Raw genomic sequence first — 15,861 nt, forward strand, 5'->3', positions numbered from 1 at the left:
CCATAATTTCGCTACAGTTGTCACGAGACGATTTGGGCTTGAGGCTGGAGCGCTTGGCTGCTGAGCAAGTGATCCCGGTTCGCTTCTACGAAAGCGAACTCTTTTTGTTTCTTTTTTTATTTTTTTGTTTTTGTTTACATTTAGTGTTTTACTTTTTATCTTCATTAATATTAGTTTTTATGATTTATACTTTTGTGTAACCCCTGGTCCTTGACGAGAATCTCTTAGTTATTTTAGCAATATCGTACACTGTGTCTATTTCACTATATTTTAATATTTAAGGTTTTAGTTGTATTCAATAAATATAATATAAAGTTAACTGTCACCAATTGTTTTATCTAACATCGAATTCAAGAACCCGAATCATTACAGACTCATTGCGTCAAGTCTGTGTTGGTTCCATAGCAAAATTAAATGAAAATAAAAATTTAATATCTAGTTGTGTCAGATATTAAAAAGCCTTCACCCATCCTGTCCAGAAAATAATCATCTGAAAAGGTTGTATGTACAAACCTATAATCCTTTAAAACTAACAAAGAAAGAAGATTGTACTAAATTGATTTTGAACTACAATCTAACACATAACAGCATCCTTTTCCCAACATTCCAAATTCTGCCAAAATTTTTAGACACAAGTTTCCATTTTGCGTTCACCATTTTACCTAAGAAACGCCGGCAGAATCGGGTTCTTTGAAACCCCATTACTATTTATGCTAATGACATATTTACAGGGGTTACAATGTTAGGCGCATTGCTGAGTTCATGGAACCTCCAGACTGTGTACAATCTCTTTGAACTGCCGACGGGCCGGATCGTCTTTCTACGTATGCCGTATTATTGTTTGGCTCTAAAAATACTTAAGAATCGTAAGATACCGACAGATCGCAGACTAAGTATGGGTATTACATGTCTGGCTGTTTATTGCAAGCTTTGTGTCACCCGCGCAATAGTTTCTGGAAGCGTATGAGAAAAGTGCTACATTACTAATACAATCTTAGAGGATATAACCAACGGAGACGCCATGTCTATAATTTTCGGTACAAAATAGTCTGCCGTTTTTTGCGGGGGAGGGGCACATCAAATGTATACGTAACGTCAACATAGCCATGTCAGATAAACGTCAGTCCATACATGTGTTTGACATGTGGTTGACCATTGGCCGCCTTTTTTTGACAGAGGGGAACGTTAATGACCACTCCGTTGGTTATATTCTCTAAGAATACAATATTTAGAAAATATTGAAGTAAAGAACGATTTTGACATTAACACTCTTGGAAATGTCTCCTTCTTGGGATAATTTGTATCGAAGATAGGTTTTGGTGTCTTGATAAATGGACGTCATTTAGGAAAAAGGATCCAATCCACAATTTTTTAATATCAAAAAGAAAAGTCATTCATTGAAATGACAAGTTTTAAAGATGGATCCTTTTCGCAACATTATGATTTATGTCCAATTATAAGTATGAAGACAGCGCCGAATTTTTTTTACTAATATATTTGATAAATTAGTTTAATGATGTATTTTTTATTGTATCCATGTATGTATGTTTAATGATTAATTGATAATTAAATTATTATGACATTAGATAGCTCCCGTCATTGCTAAGAAGGTTACTTAAAACTAACTAATCAATCTTTTAGGAAACGATTAACTCCATCATGACACTGATCAATATGCGCGAATCAATATCGGGCCGAATCATTTAATCAAGATTCAAGCCACTCCTCCCATCTATCACCGACATCGGCCATCGTAATCATCGGCATATTACTTGTAAATACGGACACGCATACAAACGGGCAAAAAGTACCGTTTTGCATGAACGGGCAAGCAGTTTACTTAGTGCCACTTGCACCATCCCACTAACACGGGGTTAACCGGTTAAACCTGGAGTTACCATGGTTACCAGTACAATTTGACACTGGCTTGATGTTTTAACCGGTTAACCCAGGGTTAGAGGGATGGTGCAAGTGGCGCTTAGTGTCGGAGTTTATTATGGCATTTAATAGTAGTAATTAAAATTAAACCAGCATTTTTAGATGTTTGATTGGCGAGTTGCGGAAACTAAAAAAGCTAAGAGCGCGGTCTCAACTCAAAATTTATGCATATTTTCATTCTTTTTAGTGTTCCGTACAAAACTTTGTTTACGGAACACTTATGGGATCACTTCGGTCTTGCAAATCAGTTTAATACGTTTTTCTCAGAGACCGTTTGACATAGATACCTAAAATTTGGAACAGTTATAGCAATTACCACTACTCATATTGTGAATAAGTCAAAACTGCTTATTTCTTATTAAAGGGGGAAATTTAGGGGGTTGAGAGGGGTAGGCTGAAACTTTTTTCATTTGTAAGAATCGTGTGGGGTACCATTAGAAAGCTTGCAAAAAATTGAGTCGATGGACTGATTTTGACTTCATTTTAGACTGCAATAGTTTCGTCAAAAAATGCATTTAAAGTTGCAAGTTTTCATACAAAAATTTTCACCTCTGTCCTGGCGATTTTCGCGAAAACTATAGCTAACAGGCAGCTGACCAGTCAATACCCAACTTAAAGAAGCATGGAGACGGCGGGAAAATTATCAGCTTAACTTTATCTTTACTAGTTTTTCAACTGCAGCTTGACCTTTGGTTGCTTAGGGCTAGCTAACTGATGCTTACACTGGTCAATTCATATTAGGCGAGAAACATCCTTAGTTAAAACTTTGGCATTGAAATTTATGACTTATGACTTTGACACAAAGTTTAATTCTGCTTGCTTATTTTTGTGGGATATTTAATTTTATCTCAATAGCCTACTATAAGTTTGAGAGATATCTACAAAATACGACCTTATTATATTGCAAATAAGTTTCAATTTCGAACGGGCTTTGCAAGCAATGGACTAGGCATCTCAAAAATCTGAAAAATTCAAATTAAGAATTCCGTTCTTGACTGTCGTTATGTTTTTTTTTTCCACAATAGGACACATATAGTTAGTAAGGCGTATAGAGATAATAAAGTCATTTAATATTTATGAACAGCTTTGGTCACATGTATAGATTTTATTGAGAGTATCTGATTCGTCGAAACAATATACACAATATTCCTTTTCATTAAGTACCATTACATTTCTGTATTAATTGTATAATTATAATATCTATTAATTATATTCAGTACTTATGTATATTTTTGAACGGATCGGTGAGCAACAAGATTCAGGGCTATAACCGCGAAAATAGAAGTTCGCAAATTGCGAGCATTTTTCTCTGTCACTCTAATTACGCCTTCATTGGAGTAAAAGAGAAAGATCCCCGCAAATTGCGAATTTCGGTTTACGCGGTAGCCCCTCAGTCCTCAGTCCTGTTACGAAATAATTTTGGAAGCAGTGGCGTAACTAGGGGGGGGTTGGAGGGGGCACGTGCCCCGGGCGCCGTCCAACGGGGGGGCGCCAAAATGCACAAGACCTTTCGTTAGGAGGGAGGGGGGGGCGCAAATTCGGTGCCTGCCCCGGGCGCCATATCCTCTAGCTACGCCTCTGTTTGGAAGACATTAATAGTATATGACAGTTAAATATCACAGTTTTTAGAAACAAAGGTAAAATTGACGAAATATTTAAAGTAAGCCGATCTTGTTTTTTAGCAGTTCTAAATAATATTAAAGTCTATACATATATATGGCATAGAACTAGAAACAAAATCAAATAAAAAATAATAATGAGTTCTAAATTGAAATTGAAGGAGTATACATTTTAAGGTATTATAGGCCAAGCGCGCACCACGATATGAATTTTTGCGACACGATTTTAGAATCGCGCTGTAATATATCGCAGAAAATTCACTGCGCGCACTGCGATGAAAATGAAAAAGTCGACCAGTCGCTTGTCATGAAACGTGTCTTTAATATGCGATTGCTGTATGACTTTGAGCATTTATAACACAAAGGTGATCCCCGTCTATTTCCATAATTAAATGGTCAACATCTAGCGTCTCATTTTGAGACTCCATTGGAGATGCAGGTGCCGAGATGTTGGGGTTTGGAGAGCGAAATGCCGACTGAGGTCCGGCCGGGGTGCGATTTTATTATCATAGTGCGCGCGGGGCCATACAACTCCGCATGCTGCAATTCACTTTGCGACAATCGCGTCGCGAACAATCGCGGAAAAATGTGACAAATCACAATTTAAAAATCGCTGCGATTTTTTTGTCGCATATGCGCGCACTAACATATAAACACATACGTTGCATTTCTGCGACAAAATTATCGCAGGACAAAAAATCGTGGTGCGCGCTTGGCCTTACTCTAAATTATTATAATACATCAAGCATTCGCGAGATGCTCGACTTCGGTATTCAAACACAAAGCAATAGTACAAGAATCTACCTAAATGCAAAGGCCGAAGGAGCGATTCGAAGATCCGAAGCGTCCGACAGACGCGCGCCTCCCGTAACTATTCCAAGTATTTTTAAGTACAAGTGTCTAAGTCGCAAGATCCAAAGGCTGAAGTTGCATTGGGCCGAAAGCCCGAAGCATCCAGGAGGTCAGTTCTAAACACAGGTAATTAATACAAGTGTCTAAATGCGAAGGCCGGAGGCCGAGCTCCGCGTAGGGCCGAAGGCCCGACGCCTGCAAGATGTCAGTGGTTAAACACAGAACTGACAGCCTGGACGCTTCGGGCCTTCGGCCCTACGCGGAGCTCGGCTTTCGGCCTTCGCATTTAGATACTTATACTATTGTTCTGTGTTTAAGTACTAACATCCTGGACGCTTCGGGCCTTCGGCCCCACGCGGAGCTCGGCCTTCGGCTTTCGCATTTAGACACTTGTACTATTGATCTGTGTTAAAGCACTGACATCCTGGACGCTTCGGGCCTTCGGGCTACGCGGAGGTCGGCCTTTGGCCTTCACATTTAGACACTTGTACTATTGCTCTGTGCTAAAGCGATGACATTTTGCTAAAGCTCGGCCTTCGGCCTTCGCACTTAGACACTTTGTACTATTGTTCTGTGTGTGTAGTTGAATACGGTATCCTAAAAACAGGCAAACAACCTCTGTAAAATGTAACGATGCGAGCAGTACGGCTACCATCAGTTTGGCATTGACATAAACGCTACCGTGGGCGTGAACGTAATTTACTTTCTATGCATCTCGCTCGTACTGACATATTAGTGCAAAAGAGATATACCTATAGGAAGTAAATTACGTTCACGATATCGTTTATGTCAATGCCAAACTGATGGGAGCCGTACGGAACACTAAATGCCTCGAGCTATCTCGGACTTGGCCAAATTATTTTATTCTTTAATCATGGTTTGTTTTATTCAGTCAGCGGTTAAAAGGACACAGCGCTTTCTAGTGTTTATAAGGATTTGAAAGGGTGGAAACTGCCGTACTTATGTAGGTATTCTAAGGAGAGAATACTTTTAAAAGCATGTTTTTCTTAATTTGCATGATTATTAACGTATGTTTAGAATGCGGAAAGAATAGATGAGGGGACGGACATGGCTATTAGTGATATGATGGCTGACTTTCCGTCTTGGGGCATATGGGGAGTGAATGTTAATTACATAATTACCTATCTTATATGGTTATCAACTAAGGAATCTACCCTTTAAAAAAAAAGTTGTATTGATGAGGACCTCCACTTTATAAAAAACTTTCAGTAAAAGCTCCTCAATGCTATACAGCGTATTTGCGGTCCAGCGAATACAGAGTGGACACTTGAAGAGCACTTTACGTTCGCGACGGATAAAAAATGCAGTGATACATAAATGCAGCTCATTTTGCAAATGGCGGTCTGAATCCCACGTCTCCCCCGTGCCAAATCGCTAATCACGCTTGTGCGGTGTCCAGTGCAAGTATATTATAATCGGAATAAAATGACGGATGTTAACGCTAGATGGAATCGCTCACCTTATTTTAATTGATGGTGATTTGTTGGATGTTATATTAGTAGGTACATGTATGTGTGCGTTCATGTACGCCCTTCATGTAAATGGCTTATCGCTCGAGGTGTCACGAGATTAATCTCAGTTGTGAATATAGTGATTATGAGTATCAAAAGTGAATATATAGCCAACCTAGGTATACTATAAGCAAACCAAACTGACAACGGGTCGTAAAACTTCTCGTTCACACTTGCTTTGTCGTAGCAGGAGTGAAAGAGATGGTAATATGATTTCGGTCGTATTTTGGTTTGAGCCTAGGATAGTATGTATGATTAAAAAAATACGATTCGCGTTGTCAATAATAAGTTAGCGATCGTGTAATAACGTAAGAGTCCGTCTAATCCAACTCTACACCGATTTGACACGTGACAAGGTGTGAAGGTACCACCATAAACGTGAAATTCCTATGAAAATACGCCAAATAAACTGACTCTAGAGACATAACAGCCGGTACAGATGTAGTGTATAATTGTTTACCATCGTATTTTTTCGGAAACGTTCGTATTTGTCATGCTACTTCAGTCAACCTCAGTACCTTTGCACCGAGGATTGAAATAGCAAATTCGTAAGTATCCATGAAAAAACGATGGAAAATAATTATGCACTATATCTGTAAGTACTTACTTTAGATTTAAATCTGCGACCCGTGTGGAACGTAAAAGATGGGTCAAGAATCCCTCGCTAGCTAAATCGTGCAACATACCCAGTTTATCATAAGCCGCCATTCGTAGCGCATTGACAGCTTTACTGCGGACCAACGACAGACTGATAGCGGCGGAATGTGTTTAAATTAGAAGGTGCATGGTCACGACCGGGAATTAGCTACGGTGCGGACACTTGCGGAGTCTACGTCATTTAGAAGGGCTAAGGTATGTCACAGAAGGGTGTGATATCGATATCGATACTGGTTTCCTATAAAGTCAGTACAGGAACCAGAGGTCCTACCGCCAATATCGAAAATCGTTATCTGCCTCTCTATCACTTTTGCATATTCGAGTGTTGGACTATTACCGGGTTGATGATGAAAACTATTACTTGTACCAATATTTTAACTTTATTCATTTGTTACAAACATAATAACAATCAATTTACAATAAATTATTCAAGACGTCTTCACTCTAACTTGTCCGTACTCGAACTGGCCACTTGTCACTGAGGTACCCACCTTTTATAATAATTCAACATGGCGGGAACCAGTGACAAGTATGAGTCAATTGATACTCTTTTATAAATTAATCATAACCAAAAGTAAGAATGATCAAAATATAAGCTATTAATAAATAATGATCCTTACAGCTCGGCCATCCTGTTCGAGGCGAGACCCTTCGCCAAACCTTAAAATAAAATAGTTAAAATGATAAAAACAAAAGATCAATTTTATTTATGAAAATAATGAATTAAATTAAAATGTATACATTAAAACAAACCAAGATTCACTGATCCAATATTACTATGTGAAAGATATTTATGCACATAATATGCATATTAAATAATAATAAGTAACAAGAGAAAATAAAATTACAAACATGTAATACTCATGTGCACTCATGATAGCACGATATCTACTATTAATAGGATTATAATTATAATGTGTATTATCGTTAATTATTAGGCATTAATAAAATGATAATTAATGATAATTAGGAAATAGGTGGCCGATACCAAAACATAATACATATTATTAATCGTTCAAATTATGGTTTTCGAAGAATTTTCACAAGTCTGTTATAAAGGTTGAAGAAACTATATGTCATCATAGAAACGAATAAATTTAATTAGTTCGACCTGCAGAAACATAATAAAATATTAAACAACAGAAAATTCATTATGTAATAGTAAGATTACGCAATCTAGCATTATTAAATTTTCTTTAACACTTGTGAAATTTCAATATCTATGCTCAAGAAATATAATATACGTACACAACACTATTCACTTTTACACGTAAATATTCAAACCGCTATACACGGATCACTTCACCAACAGAACATAGTTGCGTCACCGCGGGTTGCGCCGTCTGCCTAACCGACGCCACGTTCTCATTAACTGCAATGGTGCCACCGACCACGCAAGCTCTGCCCACTGCGATAGTGCCGCCGACACACCTGAAGCTGTCCACGATGCAGATGCCACCAACCACGCTGATGCTGCGTAACACGGGGCACCGGATCTCGCGCCGCTACTAGCCGCAGCTTCGCTTGCCATGAAGCCAGCATTCTAAGACTCTGCGGTGTAGTCAACGATCGTATTTCTGCGTAGAAGCACCTTAGTACTGCTAAGGAACAGGAATGTCATCACCCTGGCCATCTCACCTAGGCACTCCTGGGTCGGAAGTGATTCCACACCCCGACCCTCTTACCTGGGCACTCCTGGGTGGTAATGGAATACCAAACCCTGCCCTTTCACCTGGACGCTCCTGGGTCGTTCTGAAACTTTTAAGACTTTCTTTAGGTATATGAAATTAACACTTCCTTTTTTTATAAATTATTATTGAATGCATAAGACTCGTGGTTTTATTTCATTGATTTATTTTATTATTATTCATCTTTATATTTTAATCGTTATATCGATTTAAGCATGTTATGAATTTATTTTTCACGTTTCAAATATTTTAGTATATAAACGACATGACTACCAAATATTGTACCTGATTTGTATTAATTATTATAATATTTGCAATTAAAATAGTCCATAGTTCACTATATCATGTATTGCGCAGTAAAGTTTAATAATGAAAATAGGACATAAGTGTCACATCTCTATAAAGAATGCATGGTTCTGATTTTATATCTTCGGGCCCAGCCCTTAGTTGACATGAATGCAATCATAATTATGCCGAGATATAAAAACATCTTGATAATAATAATATAAGTGACAGATTATGTTTTTTTTTTGTTTGGGCCACTGATTATCTGATGATATAATATGTTGATTCAAAATAACACGTTTTAATTTAATAAACGTAATAAACACAAGTGCACACGATTAAGCGAAGTTTCAGTATTAGGTTATATGATAATTTCCTTTTAATTAAACTTTTGATATTACTTCGAACGTTACCTGTTTCCAACGATTTTTTTTTAAAGATATTTATGACTGAACCAGTTTGAAGAGTTTGATTGATAAGAAATTAATCTTATTTTAGAGGTAGTTTTATTGTCCTTTAACCTGCTATTATCAACAGTCAAAGTTTTATATTTTATATGAATGCGACCGACTAATCCTCATTTGAACTATTTACACGCCTTAGGTCACAAATATAGCCATTAAAGATCCATCAAGTAGGTATAAGAACATAAACTAAGTAGCCGTTAGGTTTTGTAAATTTAAATGAACGAATGAATAATTTTATCACAGAAGTTCATAACTTCATTACGAGAACAAATTCCTCATCACATAAAATGGATTTAAACATCAATTGATTATTCCATATGAATGATGAATATCTACATTGTGATTTATTTTAAAAAGTATTTGGTTATTATAACAGTCTTAGCGAATCTAGATCGAATAATATTCATGTTGCCAAGTGACTAAGAAATATTATGTTTGTTTTTTTTTTCAACAGGTTTTATCTGAACCAACAAGTTTATTATTGTAGTTGATACAAAATATTTAATTTCCAGCTATAGCCGTGTTTTTTTTTTCAGAAACAAGTCTAATAGGTATTACGGTGCATTTTGTTACCCTAATTCGTTATTGCTTCGGACATATCTAAATAATTAATGATAATACTAATTACATCATATTCGACAATTAATGCATGTAATTATGTATGTATGCTTGGAGTATGTTTATTATTAAAATTATTCTGGCTTTACGAAAATAAGACTTATTAATAAATTAATTCGTTAGTCACAAGGAAAATATTATTTTTGTTATAATTCACGTATAAAACCCTGGACACAATAAAGTGTGGGTATATAGAATACAGTTTATCTTGCATATTATTTATAATACCATTTTACTTTACTAGATCGAGATATTCGTAAATAATTAATGTGAGACAAATTAAGAACCGTTTTCTGAAGCCTCATTAAATAAAACTATATATTTTATTTTTGTAACTTTATAACTTATATTGGAATTGACATTCAAATAAATGGGACTTTCTTATGAATTATTCATTATCGTAATATGTAAATTCACATATGCATAATAATCATGTTTAATTGTCAAGTAATATTGAACAGTTTGACAGTATATTAAAAGCGAAGCACCTTATCAATTATTATTTGATATATAAAAGTTCATAATAATGTTGTACTATGGTGATCGAAATAATGGAAAAATGACTTCCCGTGTAAATTTAAAAGCTTTACTTATGAATTAAACATAAGAACCTTTTATTTCTTTTGCAGAGAATTTACCGTATATTCCTCATTAATAACCATTGGTTTTATATATATTTTACATTATGAATGTCTAATCTCTATGGCTCACGCGCCCAGCTAAGGTCAAGTTAAACATTAACAGCCGTATTCATAAACAGTTAGAGCATTGATCATCAGTTGCTGATAACCGGATGTCACAAAACGTGATTCATAAACACTTTTTAGCGCTAAACAGTTGATCATCTCTTTATTAAATCCTCGGAAAGTTATGGAGCCGTGGACCCTTCTTTATCTGTTTATTATCCCTAAAATACAAGATGGCGGTCACAAAACAGCTGATTTTGACAAGACAGCATTTCACAAATTAGTGCAAACGTCGATGAGACTTGTATCGTAATTTAGTGATTTGGGTGTTCTTTTTGTTTAAAAAACGTCTAAATTTAATAAATGAGTGGTTTAATATGTGTAAATAAGGAGATAAACCATAACATACCTAGATATAGTGCGCAAATAGCGGGAAACCTAGATATTGTGCCTTTGCTAGGAGTTGTTTGCACGATTGTATGTCGCATTCATCAAGATGCAAGCAATTTATGCGATACGAACTGTTATACCATAAGACTAGACTTCTACGACTGGGGCACCGGCGTCGGATAAAGCACCTCACCAACCTATATACCTATCATAAAAGAATGAAAACTACTCCCGGAACTCCTACAGCGCAAAGAAGTGAGTATACCTACTTTTGTTTCATACTCATTACCTGCCATAAAACGCTGATTTATTATAAGATCACGGTATTCTCAAGCTCTAACTAAAAAGTATTAATTGCGCACATATTACATAGCAACCTGTAAGGGCACAGCAATACTGAAGATACTTAATTGAATAATATGGGCAGGTATATAGGTACCTTTGTTGTGGGACATATCATATTCCAATTTGTAGGTGTATTATCATTATCACTATGAAAAACATAAACTGTGGTTGGCCTACTTTGGTTGGATTTCTAGGCACTGTTAATGCTGCCGCTGCACTGAATGCTGTGTGGTGCTATTTGCTATGAAAGAAGGGTGTACTCGGTTAATTGGTATTAATGCTAGCATACTTGAGTTCTGTGTTGAAGTCCACACTGAGCAGAGTTAATTTTTTACATTGTGATAGATAAATAAAACAAGTTCATGAGTTTTTAACTGAGATTTTTATTATAACATATCAACATATTTCATGTGTTAATTTAGGGAAATCAAACAACCCACTTAAATAAAACAATTTTATTACATTTGACAATCATTAAACTAGTTAATATTTTTTCTTTATTTCAGTACAACCAACTTCATTTGATGGCGGTGTGCAGGCCGGTTAGATGCCAGAAGAGTGTGGCCTCCGGATTGTGTAGCCAGCTCCGGACAAATAGCTGATGATGGAATACTCACAACCTGAAAAGAACACAGTTTCAATTAATATACTCATTGAATCAACCTATATCATCTTTTATTTTAAGCTTAAGTAAAACATCCTAATGGATATGGCAATATGGAATAATTTCCATATTGTTGTGGTAACTATATGGAATAATGGATCTCCATCCAGGCAGAGATTCTGTTGTTGTTTGTCAATACCATAGCTATCTCACAGCAAAACTAAAGAATTACATACATGTCTGTTTTGTTCATACATACTTCTACCTAGCGTACCTACAGACACTGTTTCTTACCGGTAATTGTAGTTTGATAAAATGAAATTATACAATAATAACAAAGTTATGAATTGAAACGCTAATATACTTTTAAACAAATAATTAACCTACAATGGTGTGTTATGATTGATAAGTACCTTATGTAAAAATCATATTGATATCTTTGTTGATTTAAAATTATATAACCTACCAACAGCGACACTCCTGTGAATAATGAACATTTCTGCCTCATTATGAATTGTGCAGTTTGCCTTTTAATGCGGCTATTGGCTGAGATGTTTCACTGCAAACATTGTCATTGTCAAGTTGCATATATAAGCGCTTATCTTTAACTCTGCGCCCTAGGCGAACAAAAAAGGTTTTTAAGATAAATCACCACTTCACTGATAAATTGGTTCCATCGTGTGGTTGGTTAAGTATGTTATTCACTAATTCTAATTATAAACAGCTCCTAACTAGCTTAGTTAGCTCTGCTCTTCTAAAAAACACCGATAGTACGTCAAATTAAAAATGAAGAGGCCATAATTTTTTGGGTGTCGAGGTATGTTCATAAAAATACTACAACCTTTTGGCCGCCGGACCTAGTCCGCAAAGACGCTCACTCACACGCCAGAGCAAATTTTAAGTAAACAACTAATAAAAAGTTTAGGGATTGCAAATAGTGATATCGATATTTACAATATTATGGTAAAAATCTTTTTAATTTAGCTTTGTTCTTATCCTGTTTTAATTTCATTCCAAATTGCCAAAATTAAACATATGTTTTACACCCGAAAATGTTTAAAATATAGGGATTTAACATAAAAAACAACCACTAAACAATGTCGATTCAAGACGTGATATCGCCGCACTAGGCTGTACGAGAAGTCTTTTATACAAGACAACGGCGCCCATGGACTGCCCGCAATGCAGACCGACAAGGACTGTTTCCGCGCGGATCAAGTAATAATAGTCTCTAGGTCAACGGCGTAAGCGCTTGTCGGTACGTAAACTTTATTGGCGTAACGTTAAAGCTGCGCATCATGTGTCGATAAAGTCAATATACCGGAACTGTTTTAGTGAAAATTACACGTGGGTTGAATTTTTAATGAGTGAAGATATTATTCCGGAATTAGAATCTATCATTATAATTTCAGTTTGGTTTACATTAATCTATAGGTAAACTCTACCAAAAAAACGTTCAACGACTTGTTACAAAAAAAATACACATTAACTTCAATGTTATAACAATAAAAGTAAAGTCTGATAAACAGGTATGTCCCTGTACCACACTTGTGCGAAGCGGTCGCTGCGGTGTATCCCTTCCCACTAAGCTATAAAATAACATCAATTATTTTTTTTATTTATCTCTTCTGCAATTAAATAGTCCACAATCTACAATGGCAAATTTACTTGTCTGACTCTACTTTATAGAGCTAAAGAAGCTACCTGAACTTTAAATATAGTTATGCCTATCTGACTCTCGTTCTACGTATTCTAGTAAGTAGTTACCTACTATTCGTTGAAAAAAATTGGCGATTAACAAGTGTTCAAATACTTAGATAAAAACATATTTCTGACTTTATATTTACTTTAAAAATTCCCATATCGAGTTAACATTCCCATCCCTAGCTGTCTTTTATACAAGACAACGGCGACGAGGAACATGAAAAATGTTGAAAATTGGAGCAATTTTTTTAAATGCCTTATTATAAAAGAAGGGATTTATATAGCAGCTTAAAAAGCAAATAAATGAAAAAACAAAGACCTTAAATATGAACACGAGTGTAAATGAAATTGCAATTGTTATTATTTTCACATTAACTCAGTGGTTTAATTTGTGTCTTGTATACAAGACGACGGCGCCAGCGTATCGTTCTATCGTTGTCTTCTATACCGGACAACGGCGGTCAAAGGGTTAAGAAATGAATAACCAAATCTTGCTCACCTGATTTATCTTCACCGATCATTTGATATGAATAGTGTCAATATCGTTTGTGTTTCGCCACCAGAACAAAATGTGTTGGAATCCGTGGTATTACGGTGGCGATGGCGCGCAGGCAGAATTCTTGACTTGAGATGTGCAACTGCCCTCTTTCCCTCATTCCACAATATATTGAAACTATAAGCAATAACACATAGTTTTATCAATATTGCTTGCAAATCTTGCAATGAACTTTACTCGTAACATATCTGATTATCAGACTATGATATAGGTGGTTGCTTACCGAGTTTCGTAAAACTTCCGGCCGTGCAATATTATTTATTTGTTTTTGTGATGCAGAGGCTATTTTAATATATAATAACCCAGAAAACTGGTCAAAATTGTGCATCGTATTGTTCAGGATTTTATGATTTACCGCTAGTGCTGCTGTCAAACTTTTTTTTTTAATTAATGTTCAGCCATATTTTTGTCTATGATGTGCCAAGATGCCAACATAACGGGTCTAATCTGCTTATTAGTTAAGAAACCCCTAATAAACGTTTATAAATCATGGTTCTTATCAACGGCTTATTAAGCCTAAACAGTGGATTAGCTAATAAGCTGATCATTCCTCATTTAAGGATTTTTTATGAATACGGCTGTAAGACAACAGGTATCATTAATCTATGCGTGTATCGATTTCCATTACATGTAATTTTATATTTACGAACGAGCGATAATCGTTATCCCCTTTTATTAATCAAGTGTCGGTATCTAATTCCTTCGTCTCTTTTTTTGTGAATATAAAAGTATTATTATTATACTTCTTTGCCTTTGTACTTCTTGCTAATTGTATGTTATTTTTAATATGTCTTTTTGTACAATAAAGAGTTTACTACTACTACTACTACTATTATCTTAGGATTTTACCAACTCGTGTATAACACACATAATATGATATTTCATACCGCTTTAATCTAAACTGCACTCAGATGACCACTCAACATATTAGTAATAGAGGTGTGAAATTTCTTGGCTTATTATTATTACTGTTTATTATGTTTTTATGATTAAATTATACTGATATATGGTTGACTAATTATTTTAAATTGTTGTAAATGTATTTATGAAAGTTGGAACAAAAGTCTAGCGCATTCATCCACGCGCGTCAAAGTCTTATACGTTCATCCACGTGCGTTAAAGTCTCGCACGTTCATCCACGTGCCTTAAAGTCTCACACGTCCATCCACGTGCGTTACATATTGTGTATACCTACACAAACACATCGATTATCATGGCGCTTCATATCTACTGATACTAGCGTCTGCACATACGTCATCGATTCTTTATATGAAAACCACTCAACTCTACATATGACTCTACATATGACTCTACATATGACTCTACATATGACTCTACATATGACTCTACATATGACTCTACATATGACTCTACATATGACTCTACATATGACTCTACATATGACTCTACATATGACTCTACATATGACTCTACATATGACTCTACATATGACTCTACATATGACTCTACATATGACTCTACATATGACTCTACATATGACTCTACATATTATGCATAAGCGTAGTTTTAAGTTACAACTTTACACTTTCACAGTACTAAACGCAACTTCAGAGATATCCACAGAATACACTATTATTCCAATTAAGGTCCTTTGTTTTTTTTCATTTAGGTAAGTATGATTTACTACTATTACAGAAACAAACGAAAATAATAAAATGTAGCAAACGTTACTGTCAGATAAAACACTGCAATTATGAATATGATTTTACTTTAACGTCATTCAAAATATTCACATCCTATAAATAAAGGGGTAAATGAGTTTCTAAATGTTTAAAGTATGCGTACCTCGCAATCAAATATTATATCAAATAGTTAAGCATATCGATTTCCCATCGACCTCTTATTTCTCCATGATCATCATGGTAACACATAGATTTATATACATTGATTAAGTACTCG

At 35.5% G+C, this 15,861-nt stretch overlaps 2 protein-coding genes and 2 long non-coding RNA genes across 9 annotated transcripts in view; 2 read left to right on the forward strand and 2 right to left on the reverse strand.

Moving 5' to 3' along the window:
- LOC134672789 (RNA-binding protein lark) overlaps nt 1–15,861 on the forward strand; it is a 529,293-nt gene that overhangs the window by 83,213 nt on the left and 430,219 nt on the right. The gene's annotated exons all lie outside the window — the stretch shown is intronic.
- LOC134672785 (bone morphogenetic protein receptor type-1B) overlaps nt 1–15,861 on the reverse strand; it is a 123,563-nt gene that overhangs the window by 75,266 nt on the left and 32,436 nt on the right. The window lies entirely within an intron of this gene.
- On the forward strand, nt 10,395–11,739 carry LOC134672674 (uncharacterized). The gene is made up of 2 exons (XR_010099366.1): nt 10,395–10,987; nt 11,584–11,739. It is a non-coding gene; the product is annotated as an uncharacterized LOC134672674 (long non-coding RNA).
- LOC134672675 (uncharacterized) lies at nt 11,441–12,515 on the reverse strand. The gene is made up of 2 exons (XR_010099367.1): nt 12,148–12,515; nt 11,441–11,697 (listed from the first exon to the last, which is right to left on the reverse strand). It is a non-coding gene; the product is annotated as an uncharacterized LOC134672675 (long non-coding RNA).

This window comes from Cydia fagiglandana, chromosome 17, assembly GCF_963556715.1.
Source record: "Cydia fagiglandana chromosome 17, ilCydFagi1.1, whole genome shotgun sequence".
NCBI lineage: Eukaryota > Metazoa > Arthropoda > Insecta > Lepidoptera > Tortricidae > Cydia > Cydia fagiglandana.